This window comes from Anthonomus grandis, chromosome 3 (assembly GCF_022605725.1).
Source record: "Anthonomus grandis grandis chromosome 3, icAntGran1.3, whole genome shotgun sequence".
Classification (NCBI taxonomy): Eukaryota; Metazoa; Arthropoda; class Insecta; order Coleoptera; family Curculionidae; genus Anthonomus; species Anthonomus grandis.
The window spans coordinates 4,953,070-4,972,955 of record NC_065548.1 but is presented as its reverse complement, the minus strand read 5'-3'; the positions used below and the strand labels follow the sequence as shown (position 1 = coordinate 4,972,955).

At 28.7% G+C, this 19,886-nt stretch overlaps 1 protein-coding gene and 1 long non-coding RNA gene across 5 annotated transcripts in view; one reads left to right on the top strand and one right to left on the bottom strand.

Moving 5' to 3' along the window:
* The window catches only part of LOC126733755 (uncharacterized), a 196,204-nt gene that overhangs the window by 56,021 nt on the left and 120,297 nt on the right, over window positions 1-19,886 (bottom strand). The gene's annotated exons all lie outside the window — the stretch shown is intronic.
* LOC126733757 (uncharacterized) overlaps window positions 1-19,886 on the top strand; it is a 157,746-nt gene that overhangs the window by 114,957 nt on the left and 22,903 nt on the right. Inside the window, exon 3 of one of the 2 annotated variants that reach the window (XR_007659854.1) lies at window positions 19,744-19,833. The exons of the other annotated variant lie outside the window; for it this stretch is intronic. This is a non-coding gene — a long non-coding RNA (uncharacterized LOC126733757). The remainder of the gene's footprint in view (window positions 1-19,743; window positions 19,834-19,886) is intronic. 2 annotated transcript variants of the gene reach the window in all.

Sequence of the window (19,886 nt, the reverse complement as noted above, 5' to 3'; positions counted from 1 at the left end):
ATTAAATTTATTAATTTATGGTCATTTTTTCAAAATGTATCCGAAAATATAAATTTATGGTCGTTCTCCGTAAATGCAATTAATCAAAAAAAAAAATTAATTTTTAAATGCCTAAACTAAGAATATTAGTTAGGACTTTATTATTAACTCCTTGAAATAAATTGGTGAATTCATGATCATTTTCCTTAAATTCATTAAACATCATGAATTCGTGCTTCAATGCCTGGATTAAGAATATTATTAATAGAATACAGGTGTCCAAGCAGAAATAAGAAAACGAAATTTTTAATCAATTATTTGGAATAAATTTTTAAACTCATGGTCATTTTTCCAAAAACCATGATTTTTTGCTTAACTATCTGGAATAGGAAAATCATAGATTTATGGTTATTTTCTCTAAATGTATCAAAATTATGAACGCTTGACTACTATGAAAATTATGAATTTATTATTAACTGCTCGGAATAAATTCGTGAATTTATGATCATTTTCTCTAAATGAACCAAAATTCATGAATTCGGGCTCTACTGCCTGGACAGAGGGAATTCTGAATTTTAGAAATTATGAACTGATTAGAATAAAAAATGATCAATTTATGCTTTCATTCATTTATCAAGATAATATTAATTATCACTCATCTGCTCTAAATGCTTAAATCATTAATTTATTTTCAACTATCTGAGCATAAGTGGAATAAATTCGCGAATTTATGATCATTTTCTTTATATGCATCAAAAATCATTAATTCATGCTCTACTGTCTTGATTACGAAAATTATGAATTTATGATTATCAATTTATAGTCATCTGTTCTAAACACTTAAGTCATGAATTTATGTCCAACTATCTGAGCAGAAATAAAAAAAGTAAAAACATTTGTTTGGAATAAATTTATGAATTCCTGATTAATTTCTCAAAATACATAATTAATTAATGCTTCATTGCCTGGAATAAGAAATTTATGAATTTATGATAAATTGTTTGGAATTGATGGTCATTTTTCATGAATTTATGCTCAACTGCCTGGAATAAGAAAATCATGAATTTATGATTAACTTTTTGGAATAAATTCTTGGATAAATTCCTTAAACAATTTATTTCAGCATAAAAAAAATAAATAAAAAGTGAAGAAATTTGTAACGGAATATGACAAAAATTATTAAAAAAAGTGATTACAAAGTTTTCCAACAAAGCAACAAAATAAATAGTCTATCGTTATTTTTTCCGATGAATTTAACAACAGATAAGCCTTGGAGTTTGAAAAAGATTATTACAAAAAAAATTGGAATAAATTTTGACATTCTAGAGATAGAATAGCTTGAGTTTCTAAAAACAAAAAAGGTACAGATTTCACATTAGGAATACAAATCCTTCCAGCAAAATCTTTAGATACCTATTTCAGCAACTATTCCAATTTATGGTAAAAATGAAGAAAATAGCCTTGGAATTTGAATAAATATTAAAAAAAAATTTATCTCTTAGTTCTCAAATAAAATTACCAAGAACTAAGTTGAAAAGACCGGAGGACAACAAATGAGCGCAAAAAAAAAACTTTAAATAACAAATTTAACAATATATATTTTTTATCTTTATTAAACCTAAAAACCGTTTAGCGTGGAGTATCGTCAATTTTAACGTATCACTTGGCTTCGATTAACACATTTAACGTGTCCTTAACCCCCCAGTCGGACGTTATTTTCAGTGAGATAAAAGTGCCATTTTTCTTTGGATATCGGCTATTTGTTTATTAATTTTCGCTCGTAGTGTGGACGTTGACTCTTTACGAGTATCATAAAAGTGAGGTTTTAATTAAATTTTTTTCACCATTCTGTATATGCATATACTTCAGACCTAAAGGTTCAACAAACGCATATTGAGAACTGCCAGTCGGTCATACGCGTATTTTTGCTACGCAATCATAATGTAGCAACAATGTAGCAACACAACGTGCCCTATTGATGATTTCTTTTGGTTATCATCAGTGCGAAATGAGAGCAAGCTGTTTTTTTTATTTTGCAGGTTTATGATTACTTATATGTTCAAACTGCCTTAATATTCATATTATACCCTCAGGTTATTATTTTTTTTTTAATAATTTCCATGTAACTTTTAAGGTGTCTCATTTTTATCCGATAGACACCTAACTAGAAAGCTATTCGGGCATTTTGCATAATGTTTTATAATTTATCTCGTGCCGCTCGTTTACAAATTGTTAATTAAAGACAATAAAAAAACTTAATTTGAATAACAACATATTGAGCGGCTGATTTGAATTTATTTCTTGTTTATTTTTTTTTTTATAACTCTGTTGTAATGGATTGTGTCACATTGGTGTTTTTTTTTGGTGGATTTAAAGGTCTGGATGTTTCTGGATCAGGATATTTTTGAAAAATGCTGGACTAAATATATGGAATAAATATAGCCAAATTTCTGCACTATTTAAATGTTAAAATAGGCGCATAAAAATATATTTATTTGAAAAACTTTTAGTTATCAAGCCTTCTTGATTCTAGAGATATGGACACTTTGTGCCTTAAATTCTAAAGATTGTTTACGGTTCTTAAATAAAGTGTGTTGATATGAAAAATGCAAAATTAATATATTTGTTGATCGTTTATTATTTAGAGGTGAAAAAAAGTCGAAAATTTTATATTTTCATTGCTTGCTTAGGCACTATGGAAATCCGTAATATTTTCCTTAAATTTATTAAAAGATCAAGTGATAGGAATAAAAAAGGGAATTTAATTATTAAATTTGGGTTTAATTTCTATACTCTTTTATTTCATACCATTTCCAGTACCTATAAAAAAAATATTTTTTTTAAAGTACAAAATGCTGCAATGAAGAGATCTAGAGATTTGAGAAAAGCGAAATAGATGTTCTTCCGATAAAAAAATTATTCAGTCGAAAATTTTCATAAGAAATTAGCCATGAAAGTTAAAAAAAAAATCTAGGTTCCGTGTGTTCGAAATTAAGGGAAAAAACAACATATATTTATATAAGAATAATTATTTGTTTAGTTATCATAACTCTTAAACTACCAGGTCAATTTTAATTCAATTTCGCAAGTCAATTACTGATGAACCTAATTTTTTTAAAAATTGTTAGTGGCGTAACATACGGAGGGACTTCGTGCTTTTTTGCTTCAAATCTGCGAGGCGATAAAATATTTTTTTATAAGAAGTCAACTGTTAGATTCTCCATTTAATTTGGAAAAAAAGTTACTCTTGCAAAATTTTGATTTAAGGCACTGTTTTTAAAATATCTTAGTTTAATTGTATAGAAACGCCAGTTTGCTGCAAAAAAAAAAAGAAAATTAGGCTTGAATCTTAAATTAAACCTGTCAAATGAAATAATGACTTAAGGTAACTTGAAAAATGATCTGTTAAATTCATTAAACATCATGAATTCGTGCTTATATGCCTGGATTAATAAAATTATGAATGGAATACCGGTGTCCAAACAGAAATAAGATAATGAAATTTTTAATTAATTATCTGGAATAAATTTTAAAATTCATGGTCATTTTTTCAAAAACCATGAGTTTTTGCTTAACTATCTGGAATAAGAAAATCATAGATTTATGGTTATTTTCTCTAAATGTATTAAAATCATGAACGTTTGACTACTATGAAAATTATGAATTTATTATTAACTGCTCGGAATAAATTCGTGAATTTAAGATAATTTTTTCTAAATGCTCCAAATCTCATGAATTCGTGCTCTACTGTCTAAATTGAGAGAATTCTGAATTTTAGAAATTAGGAACTGATTAGAATAAAAAATGAAATAATGACTTAAGGTAACTTACGATTTTATATTTAACTATTTTACGAATCCAGGCTCGATTTCCTTTTTTTCTATAAATTTTCGCAACATTTTAGCAGGTATTTCTGAACCATTAAATTAAGATAGTTTAAAAACAGTGCCTTAAATCATAATTTTGCAGGAGTAACTTTTTTTTCCAAATTAAATGAAGAATGTAACAGTTGACTTCTAATAAAAAAATATTTTATTGCCTCGCAGATTTGAGGCAAAAAATCAAATCAAAATCAAATCAATCAAATCAAAATGGTTTATTTGTCAAAATTTACAGGTTTATAGGTCAATAAAAATTACAAAAAAAAAATAACATTGACAAATAGGACTATTCTCTCGATTATAAAACCGTTTTCCCTAGTAAGCACAAGCAAAGAAGGGATGAAAAAGCCCTTTACAATTTACAAAAATAATTTTACAAAAATAAAAATAACATTTTTATATAGGAATGCAAAGTAAGATTAGATTATTAAGATACAATTAATTAACCTAAGGTTTTAAGACAGGCAGCGGCATGGCAGTGTGACAACCGACGAGCGCAAGAAGAGAGGACAGACGAGGCAAAAAAATACTCCAAAAGATAACCCTAAGATGCGTGCATCGGTCTAGGCTATCAAAAAATATACATATGTATGTTGCGGAAAAAGAAAGAATAAAACTAAAAACGGAATTTTAAAATATAATCTCCGAACATTCCACTGAAAATTAGCATATTATATATACATGTATATCTTATGTTACATGTTACTATTTCTTGTATTATATTATTATACGCCTTATTACATTTTATATATCACCCTACTTGAATTAATTGCCAATTCTTTGCTCCATAAGTAGATTTTATTTGACCAGGTAAGAGAACTTGAAAAAAGGACCAAGTCTCTCCATATGTTACGCCACTGACAATTTTTAAAAAAAAATTATTTTATCAGATATTGACAATTCACTAGAATAACCTGCATGCGAAATTTAATTAAAATTAAGCTGGTAGTTTAAAAGTTATGATAAATAAACAAATAATTATTCTTCACTTTAACACCCTGTATCTTTATTATTAAACATTTCTGAGAAAATTTTTATAATGAAAGTCTATTTCCTTTTAAATTTTCTATCACGTTTCAAAATCAGTGACGTTTAAACTGGACCACTCTGTATATTATCATGTATTTTAACTTGGAAAATTCGACGATTTTATAAAAAAGCAACTGCATCAAAACCAAAAATTTTGCCATAAATGTTGCGTTTTTTAAATAGGACATTTGCTATTACATTTTTAGGTCCTATGACCAATTTTAAAATTTTAAATAATATTTAATTAAATAAAAGTATATTATTTCTTCGCATTTTCTTCTTTCAAAAATCACCTAATAGGTTTCAATGATTATCCTTAGTTCTTGAGCTTAAAATTTCAGCTCTTACTTGAAGAAAATTCATTTTACACTGAAATTAGCAAATATATAATAAAACTGGTCTAAAGTTCCTACTAATTTTACTCTTCATTCTTAAAATCGAATTTTTCTACTTTTTTAGCCTGTACCGCAATTTACTTTTTCATTACGCACTGAAGAATTTTAAAATTGTATTTTTTTACTTCATCACATTTAAAAAGCAATATTTCACTATGATTCTCCTTGTTACTTAAGTACAAGATCAGTTCTGCATAGATGCATATGGACAAAATATGCCTTTACTTTCTTTGTCTTTACCGCAATTTATATATTAATTGCACTTATTTTAAAATTACCTCAATTACCTTGTACATCAATAATTGGAAATGTAATAATGTGAAACTCTCAAAATACTTACGACCCCTAAAATACCTCGCAATTTAAAGCGTGTAACTAAAACACTAAATCTCTGTATAAAATCCAGGGTACTCGTATTATCCAGATAAAATTAAAGAATATTTGAGCAAATACATATTTACACGGTTAAATGCTTTTGATAAGTCAGAAAATTGAGGCACTAAAATTTCTTGATCGTTCAATGGCAAAAAAGTCTCTTCAGAGAATTAGAGATTTCAAGCATCATCACTTGAATTTGTTTTCCAATCTTATTATATATTTATCAAGCAACTAAAAGATATTACGAGACCATCAAAAAGAGTTAAAGGACAGTCAAAGAATTATAACAATAAGAATAAAGACTGTGAATCAAGGGTGCCAGAGGAAGAGAGTGAAGGGATAGAAGTATTAGAAGAGACTGAAGTGGACAACATAAACAAAACCAGTTCATTAGAGATCTACATACTAGAAAACACTTAATTAGTACATAAATAAGAAATCTGAAATACGCTGTTATTTCTTTGGTAACGTTTTGCTACAAATTGCATTTTTGTTTTCTAGTTCGGTCTGTATTAAATTTCAATTAGTGTTCTAGGAAAGGAACATTCTCTGATTTGTTTGATATTGTAAAATGCCAGATTCAATCTTTTGCAGATGACACACAAATCTTTGTGTTCAAAGAATCTGTGTTACACGTATCGAATAAATGACAAAATTTCATGTTTCCAAAATTTCATTTTTTTACTATCGAATGTCTAAGAACAAATTAAGACTTTCTAAGACTACAATGCTGTCGAATCAATTAACTTTAACTCCATTCTCAATACCAACCAAGATATAAACAGCAGATGTGAAACCTTCATGGGTTTAATAGGTAATGCTATGGAGGAAAGTTTCCCTATTAAATCTAAAATCTTTAAATCGGGCCCTAAAGAAAACAAACCTTCATGGTTTAGTGAACATCTCAGGAACAAGAGGGAAAGGTTACGAGCTGCACTACATAGTACTCATTTACAGCACCCTACTATGGTTTCTAAGCAAGAGTTAACTCAGTATAAAAAGTCCTATCGGGGAGAGCTGTGCAAAGCCAAAAAAACTGCAAATGACAATTTTATTAAGAGCTCGGAAAATAAGCAGGCAGCAATGTGGAGTTTAATTAGTTAAAAAAATCGAACTGCTCAAACTTTTAATACCTTTTTTGTTAACATTGCAGAAAGTATAGTCTCAGAATTACCTACACCCACAAACAATTTTTCCACATTTTTAACTCCTGGTAGATTCACCACTGACTCTTTTAAATTTTATGAGGTGACTTTCAATGTGGTTAGAGATAAAATAAACTTTCTTAAAAATAAAAAGAGCAAAGACTATTTTGATTTTAACGTTAAGCTCATTAAAACAATTAAAAATATTATCATTTATCCATTGACAAATAAAAGAAAACATTTTTCCTACATCCTATAAGTGTGTGGCTTAAGTGATACCAATGTATAAAAACAAAGGTTCAGTTGATGATGTGTCCAACTATCGCCCAATATCACTGTTGCCAATTTTCTCGAAGATTCTGGAATCACTCATGAAGGATCAAATGTACCAACATTTTGAAAATAAAAATCTCCTTATGCAGGGTCAGTTTGGTTTCAGGAGTAACAGGTCAACTGCATTGGCTATTGAGAGTTTGGTGGATTTTTCACCAAGGAGTCTGGAAATGGGTTTCGACACCTATGCTTCATTCTTTGACCTGACAAAGGCCTTTGACTGTGTATCTTATGAAATTTTATTAAGCAAGCTCTGTTACTACAACTTTCATTCAGAGAGCATTGCCTTTGTCAGCCATTACATCATGGAGTACCACAAAGATCCGTTCTAGGCCCACTCTTATTTCTTATTTATGTAAATGACTTGCCTTATTTTACAGACCGGGCACATGAGCATAAGTTGATCCTGTTTGCTGATGACACTACTCTACTCCAGCATCATCACCCGGCAAAACAGAAAATCGCCAGTACAGAGGAAATAGAGAGTAAAATGAGGGAATGGTTTCAAGCAAACAAACTAAACCCTAATGCTTTAAAAACACAGCATCTTAATCTCAAATAGATCTGCCACAGGATGAATCTGTAAAGTTCTTGGGTGTACTTCTTGACTCTGGTCTCACTTGGGAAAACCACATTATTCAGCTGGCATCTAAGTTATCACAAATAGCATTTCTAATAAGAAATCTATCCATCAGCTCTGTATCAAGGGAAGTTTTGTTGTTGGCTTATCATGGTTACTTTAGCTCCGTTATGTCATATGCTGTGCTGAACTGAGGCCACTCTACTCATGGGGAGAAGATATCTGGTTTACAGCGCAGGTGCATAAGGGCTATGACTGGTTTGGGGCGCCGTGACTGTTGTCGACACTGTTATTCTGGACTTGGCATCGTCACTTTTCCATGTGTATTCATCTTACAATGTTTGACTTTTATAAAAAATTATCTACCATCGCAGGCTTAGGAGAACCCGCAGAGGAACTGTTTATCATGGGATTTGTTTATATAATGTGTTACCATTGCAGGTTAGGGAACTTAATGAACAAGCTTTTATTAAAAAAATTAAAAACTATTTATTAAAAAAGTCTTTTTATTCATTTGAAAGTACCTAAATAACAATTTTAATAAGTTTTATAAATATTGTGTGTCTATTATAAGTATTTTTAAATTGAGTGTCCGTAGACTTTAATTATATATAAATTTTAGAATCTTACTGTATTTGTGCGTATATAATTTTTATTTATTAATTTTAGTTAATAATTAAGTTTTAAATCATGAAATTGCATTTTATATATTACCGACTTGTAAAAACACTATGTGTAGTATTACGAATAATAAAATTAAAATTAAAAAAAATTAAATTAAATTTTTGGATGTTTTTGTTTTGGTTTTTTTAGTAGAACTCGCCGTTACTTTTGCACTTTTTTACCTTAATTTATTTTAAAATTATATTTTCTTCCTTGCAGTTGCAACTTAGATTTTGTAGCTTCAATTGAGGAGTGTTGGAGCAAAACCGAATAAATCCACTTTTTATGAAAAATGAGTTAGCGACGGATTTCAATTGACTTTGTTAAATTACACTTTATAAACTATCTGATGCGAGCAAAACCGAATAAATCCAGAAAATTTAATTAACGTAATAAGAGATGGCACCAAGGTTGTATAACTTAGAATAAAAAAAGGTAATGACCTTTTACGGCTGTATTTTTTGTGTTAACGGGATAAAACAGTATAGTTTTAGTAGTAGTCAGTAGTGCTCATCTGATTAGTCTTGTCCCGGCGCGCCGTTTGCCGCAGTTTCGCGTAATTTTCGGGATAAACGGGATAAAGTTCAAGAGTTTATCGGAAAATTAAGAGCTACTGAAAGTCATTATAATCGAAGCAAATCTAGAAGGATTTATTTACCGGACAATCTCAGTGTAAAAAAATTACGCCAAATTTATAATGAACAGGCTAAAAATCAGTGTAAAGTAGAGTATATGACTGAATATAGAGTTCATAAGAAAAGAAGCCAAGCTTTTTATACCCATTGTAAAGAAGAGCCAGAAAATTCTTTGACATTTTGCTTTGATTTACAACAGGTGCAGCCGCTAGCGCGCATTCCTATTTCTGATGCATTTTATTCACACCAAATAAGTATGTATTCATTCTGCTGTGTTTCCATGAACTCAAAAAATTCTACTTTTTATATATGGACGGAAGATCAATCTGGGAGAGGTGCTACCGAAATTGGATCTGCGTTGTTGGACTACCTAACAGCTTTGGACCTGACTGGCATAACTCAGATAAGATTGTTCTGCGATGGATGTGGGGGCCAAAACAAAAATTCCCACATCATTCATATGTTAATGTTTTGGCTCTTAAAGGACCCTCCTGATAATATTATTGAAATTATCATTACCTACCCTGTAAGAGGACATAGTTTTCACATGCTTCCAACACTACCGATTCGAAGCCCAATCAGAAGTTAAAAGATATCTCTATAAAAGAGGAAAGAATTTAAAGAACTTTTCGTTGTCAGAGGTCCCGCTGTGCAATACCATTCCTTAAAAAAAAATCAAAGTGTAAAATAACTGATGGAAAAACAATTTGGAAAAGAGTGGGCAAGTGAAGAAAAAATTGAATGATACAAAAAACTGCTGTGTAAAGACGAAGGTGAAAATAATGAGAAAATTTCTCAGGAAGAGGATAATATTAGCAATGATTGCAACTGCTTGGAGGAAGAATACGCACTCCATATTTAGGTTTTAGTTAATGACTGTGTTGTTTAAAGAATTTTTTTTGTTGTTTTTATTTTTTCTTTTATTTTTTATTAATATATTGGATTGAATATTTTAAGAAATAAAGCTCTCTTGTTTAAAACAATGTTTTTATTGCTGCTTGGTAATAAAATTTTGGACAAAATCAAATAAATCCAATACTTTTGAGCAAAACCGAATAAATCCATTTTTGGTTTTGTTATATTTCAAAAAATAATAATTATTAAAAATTGTATTTAAGTAGAATGTATTATTAACGACGTCTCCAATAATATGTTCTACCAAAAAAAAAGGAAAAGATAACACTTTTTGCGTTTTTAAAAATTCGGGTTTTTCTCAAAATCATGTTTGGTGGATTTATTCGGTGTTGCTCCAACACTCCTCAATTACTATATAAGATAATCATCATTTTCTTACAATCCTCTATTAAACTTGAAAGCGAAATAGACTACTAGGTCCTTTTCAAAAAATAATAACTTTCATTAATTTTTCCTACATAACTTACCTGTACTTGAGTACCTGAACCTTCTTTTTATGAAATTCATTCTATATTTAAATCGTAGCAACTTTTACTGTACCTCTAATGAAAAACATAATTAAACTCTATTAATCCTCATGCTAAATTAGTATTAAGCAGGCAACTATTTATAGGCAAAGTAACCAACCAATTATGCAAATAGACGTTTCAGCGAACAAGTAACCACCTCGGTGCCGACTTGACGAACCGCTGAACAATTGAATTAAAAAGGCGTAAACGGATTCATTTGTTCTAAACAAACGAATTAATAAAACAGAAGAAACCAGATATACCGAACGAGAACGCCAACTGTTTTTTTTTTTAGTCAGTACATCTGGCGTCTCTTTATGAAATTACGAGATGAATATTGATGAGGAAACAATGAATATCTACTTACACTTCTATCAGTGAGCATATATTTTAATACAAACATTACCAAAGGAAGCTTCTTCTATTTCTTAAGTATAAGGAGGATCATAAATTCAATAACCTAAATTAACCCATTATCCAATTAAAGCGTCAAAGTTTGAACCCACCGTCATCATCTGGTTGTTTTTTTTTTTGTTGGGGTGATCCCATTCTTCGTCTGTCGGCGAAGACGTGAAGGTAAAGTGCTAAAATCCGAAGGATTACCCGGTGTCGGCGTCCAAAAGAATTAAGGCACACCAAAAGTTTGAAACAATTTACCTGGAATTGAGTTACAACCGGCAGCGCTGGGTGGCCGCCTTTCCATTTCTATAAATCACGGTGGCATTCGGTAAAAACTTGATGGTTAAATTGGACCATATTTCTTTTAGTTTATGGTGGATAGAGGCGCTTCGGCCTTCGGGTGTTTTACCAAAATTTAATTAGTTTCTTTTTCTCCATGGATTTTAGTAGAATGGAGAGAGAGAGAGAGAGAGAGAGGAGACGGTGAAGAAAGTCGAAGTTGCGAAAACAATATCAACTTTATGACGCGGAGTGTAGGAAATGAAAAACGACTCGACGCGTCAACGACCAAACATCAAAGGAACTTTTACCGCCGTTGCACCAAAGATATTATTAAGACATTTAGTAATTGACTTCTTGCGAAAATTTGACTCTAAAATAGATAATTTATTTTTCACAGGGCTTTTATTAGTTGATTATTGACGTTTTGCTATAATTTTCTGTAATTCTATTTCGAGTATAATTTGACAAATTACAAGATTAAAATACTATTTTCAGGCGATCCAAACACTATTAAGAAATAAATCGATGATATAAGAAAAGCTGGAAAAGTCGAGTTTTCATTTATATATCCCTATCTCAATCTGAGGATTAGAAGAGGATGGAAATAAAGTGATGTTTTTCGGGTATAATTTGACCAGTTAAAAGATATAAACACTATTTCCATGCAATGCAAATACTATTAAGAAAATAAATCAATGATATAGGAAATGGTGAAAAAGTCGAATTCTCATTTATTTATCCCTATCTCAGTATGAGAATTAGAAGAGGATGAGAATAAAGTAATGTTTTTCGGGTATAGTTTGACAAATTAAAAGACAAAAACACTTTTTCCAGGCGATCCAAACACTATTAAGAAAATAAATCGATGATATAGGAAAAGGTGGAAAAGTCGAGTTCTCATTTATATATCCCTATCTCAGTCTGAGAATTAAAAAAGGATGGGAATAAAGTGATGTTTTTCTGGTAAAATTTGACAAATTAAAAGATAAAAACACTATTTCCAGGCGATACAAACGAAAAAGTAAAAAAGTCGAATTCTCATTTATTTATCCCTATCTCAGTCTGAGAATGAGAAGAGGATAGGAATATCAAAATTATCTGAAGTAAAGAAAACATAAAGTTCCTCTCATTTTTAGACGTTATGATTCTTTAATTCAAAACCACAACTGACTCATTGGTGCTCAAATTATTTATTACATACTCTCGCTTTAATGACCAAACATCAAAGAAACTTTTACCGCCACTACAGCAAGGATATGTACAAGACATTTCATAAATGACTTCCTTGAAGAAAAATTAATTGTTAAATAAGTTACTTATTTCTCAGAGGTCTTTTATGTCCTCCCTAGTTGCTCCTAAGACAATTTCATAATATCTGCTTAAGAATCGAGAATGTCTCAAGTAAAGAAAAAATTAAATTTAGTTTGTTTTTAGGTATCATGATCGTTTAATTTAGAGCCAAGACTCATCTATTGGTGCTCAAATTTGTATTACATGTTCTCTCACGTGAAGGACCAAACATCAAAGGACTTTTTACCGCCGTTGCACCAAGGACATTATTAAAACATTCCGTAATTGACTTCTTGCAAAAACTTGGCTGTAAAATAAGTAATTTATTTCTCAAAAGGCTTTTATGTCTTCCTCAGTTGCTTATTGACGTTTTTTTTTTGGTGGCAGACAACACCAGCTAAATCTGCTTAAGAATAGAAATGGTCTAAAGCAAAGAAAAATTTTAAATTTCCTCACTTTCAAACAATCCCTAATTCAAAGCCAAAACTGACCCACTAGTGGTCAAATTCGTATAATATACGTATTTCCAGCTGAACCTTTTGTGTCTTTCATTCAAAATATTGTCCCCCTTAATCGCTTTACCGTCAACGATTCAGTGTTAATAACTGAATGGGATCAAAAGGAACTTTAAAAGGATCACGTCCATCCAAAGCGACTTGCATTCAAAGGATTAGTTTCAAAATAGTTTATTGAATAAAGGGCCATTTGGCCAAAAGCGCCGATTCTCCGATTCTTTCTTTACAATTTTGACAGTCGGCTTGCACTCGACGAGTTATCTTGGGTTTTCAGCACGTTGTTCCCTCGACCGTTTTTAGTTATATTTAATTATAAGTAGTCGAGTATATTTTTAGAATTATGAGAAGTAGTTTTATAGAAGAGGCTTCTTTTGCTTAATCGTCTAACTACTCTTCTTCTATTTGTGCTAAAACAGAAGCTTTTTGTTAAACAAATTGATGATAACGTATTATAATCGTCATCTAAATATAACAACTAGAATTTGAAGTTAGATTCTTGGGAATCAGGATATTCTTGATTCTTGATACTAACGACTAAAAGGGCAAAGCATTGCATCTCTATAAACTATTGCGTACATTGATGAACAATGATGATGAAGGACGTAAAAGAGCTTCTTAACGAAGGATAATCATTTAACTGAAGTCATCTGCAATTTTCTTTATCCAGTATAAGTTAGAAAATAAAGAATTGAAATAAAGAATAACCTCTTTAGGTCAATCTGGCAATATAAAATCTAAGCATTGAGTTCTATGTCAATTGTTAAGAAATTGTTAGGTGAAACTAATATAAGCTTAAGAAGAACAAACCTATTATGTTCTGTGAATTAATTATTTCAGGTTGACATAAATAACCCAACAGTAATTCCTGCAAGGTTGACAAATAAACCTATTGAATTCCAATTGAGACTACTTAACACGTCTAGACCACCTACAAAATTATTAAAGAAACAATACCCCCAGAGACAAAAAAAATAATTAAACGGACACCCACTGATCATCATATTTCCACATCGAATTTTTCTGCGTAAAATTATCATCTTATTTATTTACTGATGCATATTCATCCCAAGGAGTTTAATAGTTGTTATTCCTATTGTTTCACAATTAACGGTATGGGCGTAATCAAGGAGCGATTGGATATTGAAGTACCACACACACATAAACACGTTCAAAAGAAATGGGTCTCACGAAAAAACCCTTTTTTTTTAATTTTGTTTTTTTATAAAGATAATCTTGTTCTGCTTAGTATACAACGTTTTAAGGTAAAAGAGCTCTTAGGAGCGAGATACAGGTAAAATGCCACTGATAAAGGTAATAAAAATCTTAACAACTTGGCGCCTTGAATTGTCGGAATTTTAACCGTGTGACAAACCACTTTATTTTTTTTGGTGTTTTGGGTGTAAATTTAGCGGTATTGTGTGGTGGTCTATTGAGAAAAAAGTTATTGCATAATTTCGCATTCCTCGCCGGTAATATTTATAGTCATAATCAAAATGTGCTTTTTTTTTTTTAATGGGTTTTTAGTGAATACATTGTGTAGGTGGATATGTGCATTTATGTTGAGAATTATTTAAACAACCATAAAAATAAATAATTGCGGTTTATTGGAATGTTTTACGGCGGTTGTGGAATTTTTGTGTGACTCTTATTCTCTCAGTTGGAGTATCGCTGTTTTTAAAGGATTTTAATTTGAAATTTTTATTTTTTTTTTTAAATTTTATATTTGTATATCAATTAATTTTATGGATCTTTTTTTTGTCATAAATTACTCATTTTCTTACTTGGACTTGCTGCTAAATGAAATTAGTCATTTGAAAAAAGGCTCCTAAATATTTTTTTATTTAAAAGAAATTAACGTTTTGGAATTTAATAAATTAATTTAATTCAATTTTTAACCTTTTTTTTATTTTCTCAATGCTAAAGAAAATTTTAATTTTTTTTTTAATTTTAATTAAGTAATTACTTTAAAATTATTGATTTAATTATCTGAACTTCTATACTAAAAATATTTTTCTAGACTAAAAAAGATTATATTTATATATATTTTTTTTATTTAAATTGACAAGTTTCTTGTTTCTTTATTTTATTCATTTATTTATCAAACAAATTATTTGTTTGCTTGAACATTCTTGCTTAAAAAGTTGTTCTTAAAATTTATTTTTTAATTTGAATTAATTATAAATACCTGTACAGTAACAATAGTATTTTAATATTTTTAAATATAATTTCTATTGTCTCTAAAACAGTCACTTAATTACTTACACTAAAAGGTTTTAATTACTTTTTCTTTTAATTTTCGTGTAATCGACTTCCTTATTTTTTATTTTTAATAAATTCCATTAATCACACGTACTTAAACCCATATAATGAAGACTTTAATAGATAAAGAACATTTTGTTATTTAATTTTAGTTTTTGAAGAAAAACTTTTTTAAAAAATTTTAATAAATCTTTCACTAAAATTCATTATTTGCTTGCTTGGACTTAAAATATTCAAAATTCGCAAAATATTCCATTTAATTAACTTGCCTACGAATTTATCAATTTTAGTAAACCTTAATTAATTAATTTTAGTTTAAGTGATATTTTAATTTAATTGACAAAATTAATCTGACTTATATAAGTATATTGGTATATTAAAATAGCTTGCCTGATTATGCTTACTAAGATAATTTGCTAAAAAATTTAATTAATATTTTTTTACCAAACTTGTTACAATTACTGACTAATTAATTTTATATATCTACTTTTAAATTCCCCAAGATTATTTAAAATTCCAATTATTTAGAAAGGTTTTATGTAATTAAATAACTTAGAACTTAACTCTAGATGCTGTTTTTTCAAATATAGTTAATTTATTTTTCCTATAAAATTAGTAATTATTTCTCTAATTAATTTTGTCAAGCTTAAAGGTCTTTTCTAAAAATTTCTTCTTAAGTAAGGCATAACTGAAGGAATTGAAGTAATTTTTGTCAATTTCAGTTTTAATTCAAAGGAATGAACTTTTTTTAAATATTCAATTATTTTTTTAAATTTTTCAGCAAAATTTTGCACTTGGTTTTCTACAAAGATTTTTTTTTAAGTTTATCAAATAATTTTTTCTAACTTCAGAGGAATTTTTTTGAAAATTTATTATTGAATCTTAACTTATTAATTTTTTTTTATTTTATTTTAAATTTGTCATTTCGTTATTTAAACTTAAATACTTAGAAACCATTTAATTATTTTTTTCAATTTCAGGGGAATAAACCCACTAATTAATTTTTCCAAAATTATTAGAGTGAGTAAAATTATAAATAATTAATTAATTTTAAATAAAGAACAGACGGTGCATACTTAAAGACCTTTTTCAATTTTTTTTTAAAATATTTGTTCTTATATTGTGCTATCAAAAATACTAATTTTAATAAATAATTAATTTAAATTTTATGGATGCGCTTTTCAATTTTTCCAAGTCTATTCAAATTTTAATTAAATAATTGCTTGAAAAGTTTTTAGTCATTCAATTATTTGAAAAAAAATCTTCTTATTTATTTTAAGCAATTGAATTAAGTATTAAATTTTGTCATCAAACTTGTTAATTAATTATCAGCTTTTAATTGTATAAACTTATCACATTTTTCAATATCATATTGAACTCAATAAGAACACAGAACTTTTCAGATTGTGTTAATAAGTATTAAATATTATTACAAAATTAATAATCTACTTATTCATTTTAATTTTCTGTACTCTCTTGAATTTTCAAAAATTTCAATTATTTAATTGCTCAAAAGAGTTTTAATCACATTTTTTAAAATAACTTTTTAAAATGTTATTTTTTTTAAATTTAATTCAGTTTTTTTCCTAAATCTTAAATACATAAGTTCTTTGACAATTTTTTTTCAAATATAATTTTTTTTTTTCAAATTTTAACCAATAACTTTTTTTCTGTAAAATTAATTGTTATATCCTTAATTATTTTTTCTTTCAATTTTAATCTTCATGTAATATTAACCATTTAATTACTTTGCCTTGTAAAATGTTTGACTTAAAAAAGTTGATTGTTGAATATTTAACTAAATTAACTTGTCAAAATGTTGTTTTTAACGCATTATCTTCTAAACAATTTTTTTTTTTATTTAAATCACTTAATATTTTAATTTTCTGTAAAATTAATAATTATCGCATCGCCTGGACTTGAAAAATATACAATTAATAATTATAAATTAAATTATTTGCTCTATCGAATTTACTTGCTTGTTTTTATTTAAAATGTCTTTTTAAATTTTAATTAATTATAAATAATTTTATAATAATAGTTCTGACAAAATTAATGTTTGCCCCTTAAAGTGACCTCTCAACTATAAGTTCAATACCTTGACAACGGATCAGAATCTTCTTGTCAAATAAAAAGGAAAATAATTAGAAGAATATTCTTTGCAGTTGAAAACTAGTTTAAGAAAAATTAGGATAATTATTAGCCATTAAGAGTAATAATGTTTACTCTTTATAATTTATATCACCATTCTTTTTTTCAATTTTTTCACAAATTTGTAAAAATGTTTGTTTCAGCCATCTTTCAGGACTTTATTAACCATCTTTTTTAGTATGCAATTTGTGCATAGCTTGACTAATTATTTATTTATTTCTTAAAATAGTAGAATTGGCAATTCTTCTTGATTCGTTCATATTTTTTTTTACATGGCTGTATAAGCATAAATCTTCACAAAATTCAAAGAGCTTTTTACTATTAAATGTTTCGCTTAACATTATTCTTAGCATGTTTTATTTTTTATATTTTTTCTTCCATAAAAATGCTCAATTTTCAATTGTTCAATTTTTTATAAAAAACATTAAATTTACAAATTCAATATTGTAACAAAGATTTTTTAAGATAATTCTAAAGCACAAAATCATTGCAAGTAATTCTTCTAAATTTAACAAAAGCTCACATTATACATTTAAATGTGGGCATAAAATAAGAAAAGGCACACCATATCCATTTAAGTTATGCCTTTACGTACTTTTAACTTAGCTAATCTTATAATTTTTTTTTAAATTTTTTTGACAGGGTTCCAACTTATAACTAAGGAAGTGAATAAAATCAGTATTTCCACCTAATTCCCATTTCAAATTAATACAAACTATTCATTTCTTCTAAACCTACTATCATAGGACCTTAAAACGATTAATATTTCGTATAGGATCTACGCAGCACTGGATCTACGCAACATATAGGATCTACGCAACACATATTTAACGAGCTATTAAACTAAAAAAAATAATATTTACAACAAGAATGAATTTTAATTAGAATTTTTTGATTTGTACTTGATTTCACCTAAAATAATTGAAAATTACAGTATTGTAAATTGATTTGATAGATTGTTGTGATGGATCATATTGGGTCTATTTTACAGAATTTCTTGCAATGGTGAAGTGTGATGCCTATAAAATTCCTTTGAAATAAGCACAAGTTGACAATATGTTCATAAAGTCCTAATAACTTCAAAGGGTTTCTAAAAAACAAATTAAATTTCACTACATAGGTGTTTTTTGCATAAAAGCATTTCTTGGATAGACCCCTTCCAAACTTAATAAAAACTCGCTTCATAAACTTAAGTGTGTTTATAAAATAAGAAAAGGTGCACCTTATGCATTTAAGTTATGCCTTTACGTAATTTTAACTTGGCTAGTCTTATAATTTCTCTTGAAATAATTTCAAATCTCTTGAGAGGGTTCCCACTTGTCTCTAAAAAACTGAATAAAATTGCAATTATTTAGAAATAATTGTAAGATAACTACATAATTGTTAGTAGATTAATTATTTTTTCTTACAAACTTCTATCCTTGCGGCGTTAAATAATTTCTAAAAAATCAAGGAATTATCAGTAAAAATGCTAAAATTCATGATTGTTATAGCGTAAAACTTGGCTTTTACTCCCCGTTCGCACGGCCTTAACTAAACTTTTTATTAACCGATAAATAAGGCCCATCAAACGGACAAATTGTGGGCCGAGATTTGTAGGCTTTTAACACGGAAATTTTTCATTTACACCGCGGATAAATGGACTACCATTTCGATATTATGTTTCGGAGATCAATTTGAACCGAATTTTGAACAGGCGCCACGCTGCGCACCCCAACATAACCATATATCTCTTACGCGGTGTGGAAATCCGTGTCTAATTCCACTTCTCTCTTTTTCTCTTAACGAATCGCTTGTGTTTGTATTAAAAATTAGTTTGTGTTAAAAAAAAAAATAGAATTGAGACTCAGTTTGCTAGAGCCATAGTAGATGATACAAGCCAATTATTGTCGGCACCCCTTTTAAATCTTCGAAAGGGTTGGGATTTAAAGGGGGGTGGAGGTAGCAACAATAGATTCGTAGCACATGTCTTCGGTTCATTTACATATGGGCTTTTTTTTTTAATAGTGAAACGCCACTGATGGAGATGGAATAAACGTAAAGTTTGCACGGCTCTTAACCGAACAAAAACCAATATTTGATACGGAAAAGCATAAACAGTAAAACTGGCATATTTCTTAGCATAGAGGGGCATAAATCAAAGTAGCACAAAGGCGTATAAGTGCGTTTGCATTTTCATTAACTGGTCTCTGGTGTATTGTTCGACACAAAGTGTGGCCATACTTAATTATTTTACGGATCATTTCGATTTGTGCGTTACGTCTGGATGGTCGGTTTTATTTTACCGAAGGTGTATCAGCTAATCAAGTAAAGGGATAAATTTTTACGCCATAGAATGATCACATCTTAAATACAATTCTAGGCACGTAAAATAAAAAAACTAACTGGTTTTTTCTTATTTCTAGGACCACAGTGTAGCTACTGTATCTGAATAGATGCTGAAAATGAGCCAATTTTAAGAATGGTTATTCAGAGAAAACCTATGAAAAATCGGTGTGAGTATTTTAGGTTTAGATATAATTACTATCAAAAATCAGCAGTAAAAATT